The sequence below is a fragment of the Eumetopias jubatus genome, unplaced genomic scaffold, assembly GCF_037043125.1.
Source record: "Eumetopias jubatus isolate StellerSeaLion01/CBP00866 unplaced genomic scaffold, mEumJub1_p1.0 scaffold_17, whole genome shotgun sequence".
Lineage (NCBI taxonomy): Eukaryota > Metazoa > Chordata > Mammalia > Carnivora > Otariidae > Eumetopias > Eumetopias jubatus.
In genome coordinates, this window is record NW_028274823.1 from 53,270,741 (window position 1) to 53,278,098 (window position 7,358).

Consider the following 7,358-nt stretch of genomic DNA (forward strand, 5'->3'; position numbering starts at 1 on the left):
GATCACTGACCTTTGTACGTGACCTCACTGGCACAGACTCACGGACTCACAAAAGCACATCAATATATGTATAAGTGTATAGACACACAAAACATGGGCCAATGTTGGATTCGTGAGTTCCATCTTACTGCTACAGTCTGAAATCTGAACCCCAATCTGGGACACACTCTTGTCTCCCATCTATTGTACTCGCTACTAGTGGCCAGTAGAGAATGCAGAAATTTTAGATTGTCAGTACCTAGAACCCAGAGGGTTTATAGCTTATGCTAAGGTACTGGAAATCCATTCATTCGATTCATTTATTCAAAAAATACTTATTGAGTGCCTGCTGTATGCTTGACACTAATCTAAATTCTGGAGACAGAGCAGTAGAGAATAGAAAGTTGCTATTCTTGTGGTGCTTACTTTCAGCGTGGGGAGAGATAATAAGCAAGTAAATACCAAATATGTTAGGTGGTGATAAGTGCTGTGGAGAACAATAGAGCACAGAAGACAATAAGAAGTCCCAGGGGGTAGATGGAGTGATCAAGGAAGGCCCCACTAATAAAGTGATATTTAAGCCAAGTCCTATAGGAAGCGAGGGAGAGCCAGATGCACATCTAGGGGGAAAACGTTCAAGAGAGCCAGAACAGCAAGTGCAAAGGCCTTGAGGCAAGAGAGTGCCTGGCAGGTTTGGGAAACAGCAAGGATGTCAGAGTGGCTAGAGTGGTGTGAACAAGAGGGAGAATAATGCGAGTGAAATCAGGAGGCAGGGTACGTGTGAGGAGGAGAAGCAGATCACCTAAGGTCTGATAGACTAAGACTAGGACTTGGGCTTATACTCCCACATGAGATGGGGAGCTTTGAGCAAAAGACCCATATTTTGTAAAGACTGCTCTGGCTGCTGTATTGAGAATGGACCATGGAGAAGGAAGGGCAGAAACAGGGAAAGCAGACAGCAGACTATCGTAGGACTCCTGGAGACAGTGAACAGTGACTACATATATTCTGAAGATGACATCAACAGAATTTCCTGTTGGATTGGACATGGAGAGCATGAGAAACACAGGAGACAAGAATAACTCCAAGGCTTTGACCTGAGCAACTGGAAAAATGAAGTTGTTGTACTGAAATGGATAAGCAAGTTAGTGGATGGGGGGTGGGGGAGGGGGGACCAGGGAATCACTTTTGGACCTAAGAAGTTTGGGATGACTTTGAGATATACAAGCAGAAAAGTCAAGGGGGCAGTCCGTATATGAATGTAGACTTAAGGAAGATATGAACTAGAGTTGGAAATTTGAGAGTCCTCAGTTTTTAGATGGCACTTAAAGCCACAAGACAGGATCTGAAGATTGGGTCTTAAGCACTGACAGGGAGAGGTCAAGGAGAAGGGGAGGAACCACAGAGACTGAGAATGAGCAGCTGCAGAGGTAAGGAAGAACCAAAAGCAAGTTAGACTCTGGAAGCCAAGAAAAAAGATGATTTAAAAAAAAAAAGATGGGGTTCTAACATAATGACCAATTCAGCCAAGGACCATCAGGGGATCCTGAAAGCATTGAGTGAACAAGAAATTCCCATGGAAATTCACAGATTATCTATAAATTACAAAGGGGAAAATCTACCTTTAGAGTGGAGCGATCTGGTGATCACAACCCTACCCAAAAGCCCAAACTTAGCATCTCTAAGGGTAAGACAACCTGATGATATGGGCCTCTGACGTGATGCAATGGGAAGTACACACCATGTACATGGTATTCTTGCCAAAATGTTTAACCAGAATCTCCTCATGAGGAAAGAGACAAATCTAGAAAGTGAAACATTCTTCAAAACAGCTGAGCTACACAGTCCAAAATGTCAATGTCACAGGGAGAAAAAAAAAAACAGGAAGGAATGTGTAGATAAAAATGGACTGAAGAAACATGACAACCAAGAGCAATGCTTGATCTTTCATTGGACACCGAAACTAGGGAAAAGAAAAACAGCTAAAAGACATTTTAGGAACAATCAGAAATGTTTACATTTGAACCATTTGATGATTTTACTGATGATATTAAATGAATATTACTTTTCGTAGGTGCACTAATTGTATTGTGGTTTCATAAGAGAATGTTCTTTTCCTGGGGCGCCTGGGTGGCTCAGTCGGTTAAGCGGCTGCCTTCGGCTCAGGTCATGATCCCAGGGTCCTGGGATCGAGCCCCATGTCCGGCTCCCTGCTCAGCAGAGAGCCTGCTTCTCCCTCTCCCTCTGCCTGCCACTCTGCCTACTTGTGCTCTCTATCTCTCTGTCAAATAAATAAATAAAATCTTTAAAAAAAAAAAAAAGAGAGAATGTTGTTTTCCTTAGGAGATACAAGCTGAAGAAATTAGGGGTAAACATCAAGTTGCCTACAGCTTTCAAATGGTTCAGAAAAAAATAATGTATGTGTGTAAGAGACAGGGAGCATGCCAACGTGGTAAGATGTTAAGAGCTGTTAAGTCTACGTGAAGGGAAAGAGCATTCATTATCTTGTTCTTTAATTTTTTTTCATAAGTTTGAAAAAATGTTATAAATAAAATATTAATGAATAAGAGGAAAAAAGAGTGATCAATTTGTCCAGTGCTATTCAAGGTCAAGTAAATTGAGGACAAAGAATTAACCATTGGATTTAACAGCAGGGAAGTCATTGGTGACCTTGAAGACAGGAAGAGAGCAAAAGAGGCAGGCCAGGACAAGACCGTAAAGACCTACAGAGGCCTCACTTCGAGCACAATGGGAGTAAAGTGGTTACATTTGTATTTTGGGGCAACAGGCCTGACAATTGTAGGAAGATCGATCAGAGGAGGAGAGTAGGGTCAGGAGAATGTCCTCACAGACTCTGAAAGCACACCTGACCCCTTTCATGGCCTGAAGGGAGAGACTACAAAGAGACTGCAGCCCAATTGCCAGGACTTGATGTCTGTTTGCGAGACAAGGATGGAGGAGCCAAGATGGTACCACTCACCAAAATACCACATTGCAGGGAGGGGGACCTGATGCAATTAAAAAGTCCACAGGCACTGTGCCCTCCTTTAGAAGAAGCAGCAGATGGGACACTCTAGGGCCAACAGTAGCATGTGACAATGTAAATGCAGCACATTTGAGGACCTGCTGAGTCATTCGATCACTTCACTCAGGGTATCTGACATCTGAGCCAGGTTCAGGGTGCTGGGGGCCATGATTCTGGGGTGTGACAGTGATCTGGTGATGCCTTTGTTCATAAAGTCTCATCCTGGGTATCCATCTCCCCATAAAAGCCCTTCCAACTCTTGCTTGCCCTTGTTGACAAGCTTTCTCCAATGCTCCAGCCCTCAGGGACTGCTCCAGGGTCTGAAACATCATTGCAAAGACTCGTACAAGTGCCCGGCAAGGGTTCCTGCAATACGGTGTTGTTATGTACATTTATATCTGTCCTAACTAGGTGGACAACTCCTTGAATGTAGAGAACCCAGTTTACATCTGAAAATATTCTCACCTTTGCCCAGAATAGGTGATCTATAAACTGAAGAAGAGGGGGAGAGAGGGAGGAGGAAGACGAAGGCCACCGCTTAACACTCCCCCTAAATGCCCACCATGCTAACTGCAAGCCATGGGATCACTTCTCACTTCTATAGGTGGGAGTGGAGTTACTTAGAGGCCATTGCTTTCAAGCCCCCAAATTCCTGGGCTAGAACCCCTGGTAAGACGCCTCCCTGAAACAGCCTACAGTGCTCTCTCCTGAAGCTGTTTGCAGTAAGTGACTCACCCAATTAAGAACATCTACATAACAAAGCCTCACCGGGCTGCAGAGGTCATGGAGACTGTGAAGTGTGTCTTTAGTGTGTGCAGCAGAGAAGGTTCACTAATTACCAGTCATTTCCACCCCTCAAGAGCCTGTCAGCCTTTGAGATGCAGGGGATAAAAGAATCCCCAAATTCCCACCCCACACCAATCATTTCTCCCTCCCCAACCCTCCCCTGCATTTCAAACCTGTGACTAATAAGTGCCGGGGATGGGCCTCTGCCCACCTGGCTCAGAGGAGGAAGGAGAAAAAAGAAGTTGCTTTGATTGGGAGCATTTTGAGTAAAAGAGAACTGGGAGGAGCAAGGAAGCAAGGAGAGTTCTGGAGGCACTGCATCATTGTCTCCATTAAACAAGCAAACAAACAAAATATTGTCTTTTCCCTATTGATAAAGGCAACAAATGTTTGCCGTAGAAACTATAGGTGAGCAAGAAGAAAGTTAAAATCACTCACAACCTCATTCCTCAAGTGGCCAGTGGTTGGTTACATAGACATCCTTGTAGCCTGCATTCTAGGTGACATGCATTAACTGTGGGTGTGGTGCATGTCCCTATTCTTTCATAACCAGTTTTATTAATTTAATGATATTTCTCCAATATCTCTCCCCATGGACACATGGAAAGAATGTTAGAGCTGGCAGGGATGCTGAACTGGGCTGACAGAAAAGGTGAGTTTGGACATGAGAGCATGAAAGGGAGGCATTGCCAGAATTTCTGAAACCAGAAGGAGGCCATTTTGAGGCAGGAAAGAGCACTGACCTTTGGAACTTGGGCAAATGACTTCCTGTCTACGAACCTCAGTTTCCTCATCTGTAAAATGGGAACAACATTACATGCCTTCTAGGACTATTGTGAGGATTAAAAGAAATCATGGAAAGGACTATACATCCTTGGAGGCATTGGCTGTTTTATTACTCATTTTAATAAGTGTTCATTCATGCCTACTTTAGCTTAGCCCTCCGCTAGTCTGAGTTAGGAATATAAAGAAAGCATCTGGTTAGTCCTGGAGGATCTTAAAATCTAACTGGGAACTTGAACACACACACACAAAGTTAAACAATATGAATTAAATATGAATTTAAACAGCTAATGAAAGATATCCTCAATTAGTAAATAATTGTCAGATGAATGGCACCCACAACACCCCAGGGATTCAGAGGTAAGGAAGAACACAGGGGGTCATCATCATCATCACTTTGAGCACTTTCTATGGGCCATGCACATGCATCGCCTCATTTAATTTACCCATTGACCTGAGAGAGAAGTACCATTATTACATCCATTTTGCACAGGAGGAAACCAAGACTTCAGACGGGTTAAGAACCTTGCCCCAAGTCACACATCTAGGAAATGTGGCAGTACTGCTCTTTGGAACCAAGCAGTTGGACCCCAGAGCTCACCACGTGCTGATAGCACTACTCAAATGGAGATAAGGGAGGGGAAGCTGAGGCCTGAGCTGATGGTAGAAAAGGGAGGATGTTGCCCCTTCAGCTTTTGTGGTTGGGGAGGCAGGCCCTGCATTACAACAAAGAGGAAGGAGATTCAGATGACAGGCAGGCAGAAAAGGTAAAACAAAACAAACAAACAAACAAAAGCATTACCTGCCCACGATACAATAGTTTACAGTGACACTGAGGGTTAAAGGTATGACCAGACTTAACTCCAAGAGACTCTTGGCTACTTGACTATTCTAAAATACCATTCTTCAAAAATGTTTGAAGGCAAGTCTCTAATAGCTTTCTCTACCTTTTTTGGACCCGTCTGGTAGTATCCCAATAATGATAACACCAGTGGAAATAAGATTTGCCAAAGGGGACAGGTAAAAGATATGCTTGACTGCAAATATAAAACTCCTCAGTGTCACTGACATGAACAAATAAGAATTTAATTTTTCTACTATAACAAAAATTTGGGGGGTGGATGATTACTGGAGATGGCTCAGTGTCCCAATGATGTCAGGATTAAGTATCTCTCTGCCATTCTCCTGGACTTTTCCTCAGGATCACAAGGTGACTGCCACAGCTGTAGATATTATATCCAAGTTCACAGAAGGAATAAAAGAGAAAGAGGGGAAGGGAAAGTGTCGAAACATCTGCATCACCTCCTTTGATCAGGAAAACAAGAGTGTATTGGGAACAATGCTTCCCTTCCAGTTTTGCCGCCTCCATACTTCTACTGGTGTCTCATTTGCAAAACTGGGTCGCTTGACCATCCCTAGCTCTGAGAATTGGGAGAAATGAAAATAGGATTGTCATGATTGGTGTAGAAACTGGGCCCGGCACGTTGCTACAGTGGTAAGCTTCAGAAAAAGGAGGAAGGGGGATATTGAGCCACAAATCTAAATTCAGGTATCAGACTTGGGGATTGCAGGATTGGAAGTTAGATACGCAAGCATGGGGGACAAGGGACTTCCAGGGAGAGGTGACACAAGGAATGGGCCAGTACAGGGCGTGTGGTGAGAACAAAGAAATTAGATTTGGCTGGGGTATAGGCAGCTGCACTTTTGTAATCTATACTACAGAAATAAAATCACTGACCACAAGGATAGAGACTCAGGAAATTTTATTAGTGAAAAAAAAAAAAAACCCTGATAACAACCTTCGTGACCATCAACAGAGAAATGGTTGAATAAGTGGGTATCTTCATTCTAAGGAATACTATGCAGCTAAATATAAATAAATTACCTCTATACCTACAGACCCATTTGTTATAAAGAATGAGGAACAGACAGCTCTAATATATTCATTGTTCGTATAAACAAGCAATAACGTAATAGTCCCATATTTGTGGGCATCGTTTATCTGAGCATGGGGCGTGCGGAGAAAGGGATAGAAGTTACATCTCAGCTGTACATCCTGGATATCTCAGGAAACTGGGTGGGAAATAGGGAGGAGATGGGTGAGATCATAAAGTTTGTCTTTATATATCTTTGAGTGCTTTGCTGGTTGAAGTGAACATGTTTCGTTCATAATTCTGTAACGCACCTTAAAACTTTTTAGAAGTAGTTTAGAACCAGATTATGAAGAGTCAAGAGTTTTGTGTGGATGATGCGGAGCCACTGAAGATTTCATGAGGATGGAGGCAAGGGAATGACATGATCAAGAAAAGGAACCTCGCAAGAGTATGTATAACGGATTAGAGGCAAGAGAAGCTGAGAACAAACAATTAGAAGGTTCTTGTAGCAGCAGCTCAGTCACGAGCTAATAAGGTACTGAACTATGATAGCTATAATAGGTGAAGTGAGAAAGAGAAAAAAGAGCCCTAGCTGCAGCCTTGGCACCTACATGCCTGAATAGTGGGAGGGACGGTCATGGGTGGAGGAGGGGCAGTGTTTTCCTTTCACCTATGTCAGCTAGCACATTTTGCACTTTGAAAATCTGAATAAATGGCTGGAAAACCATAGATATTTCTCTTCTCCAACCCCCTCGAGCATTCACTTAGTTGATATTTACAACATATAGGTTCAAAATAACATTTTCATGAGAACTTTTTTATCCCCCTTATTAAATTGAAAACCTCTTAGGATATGAGACCATAGAGAATACTTACTGGTGGCCCCGCAAAGTGCAATGAACCCCAAAAGT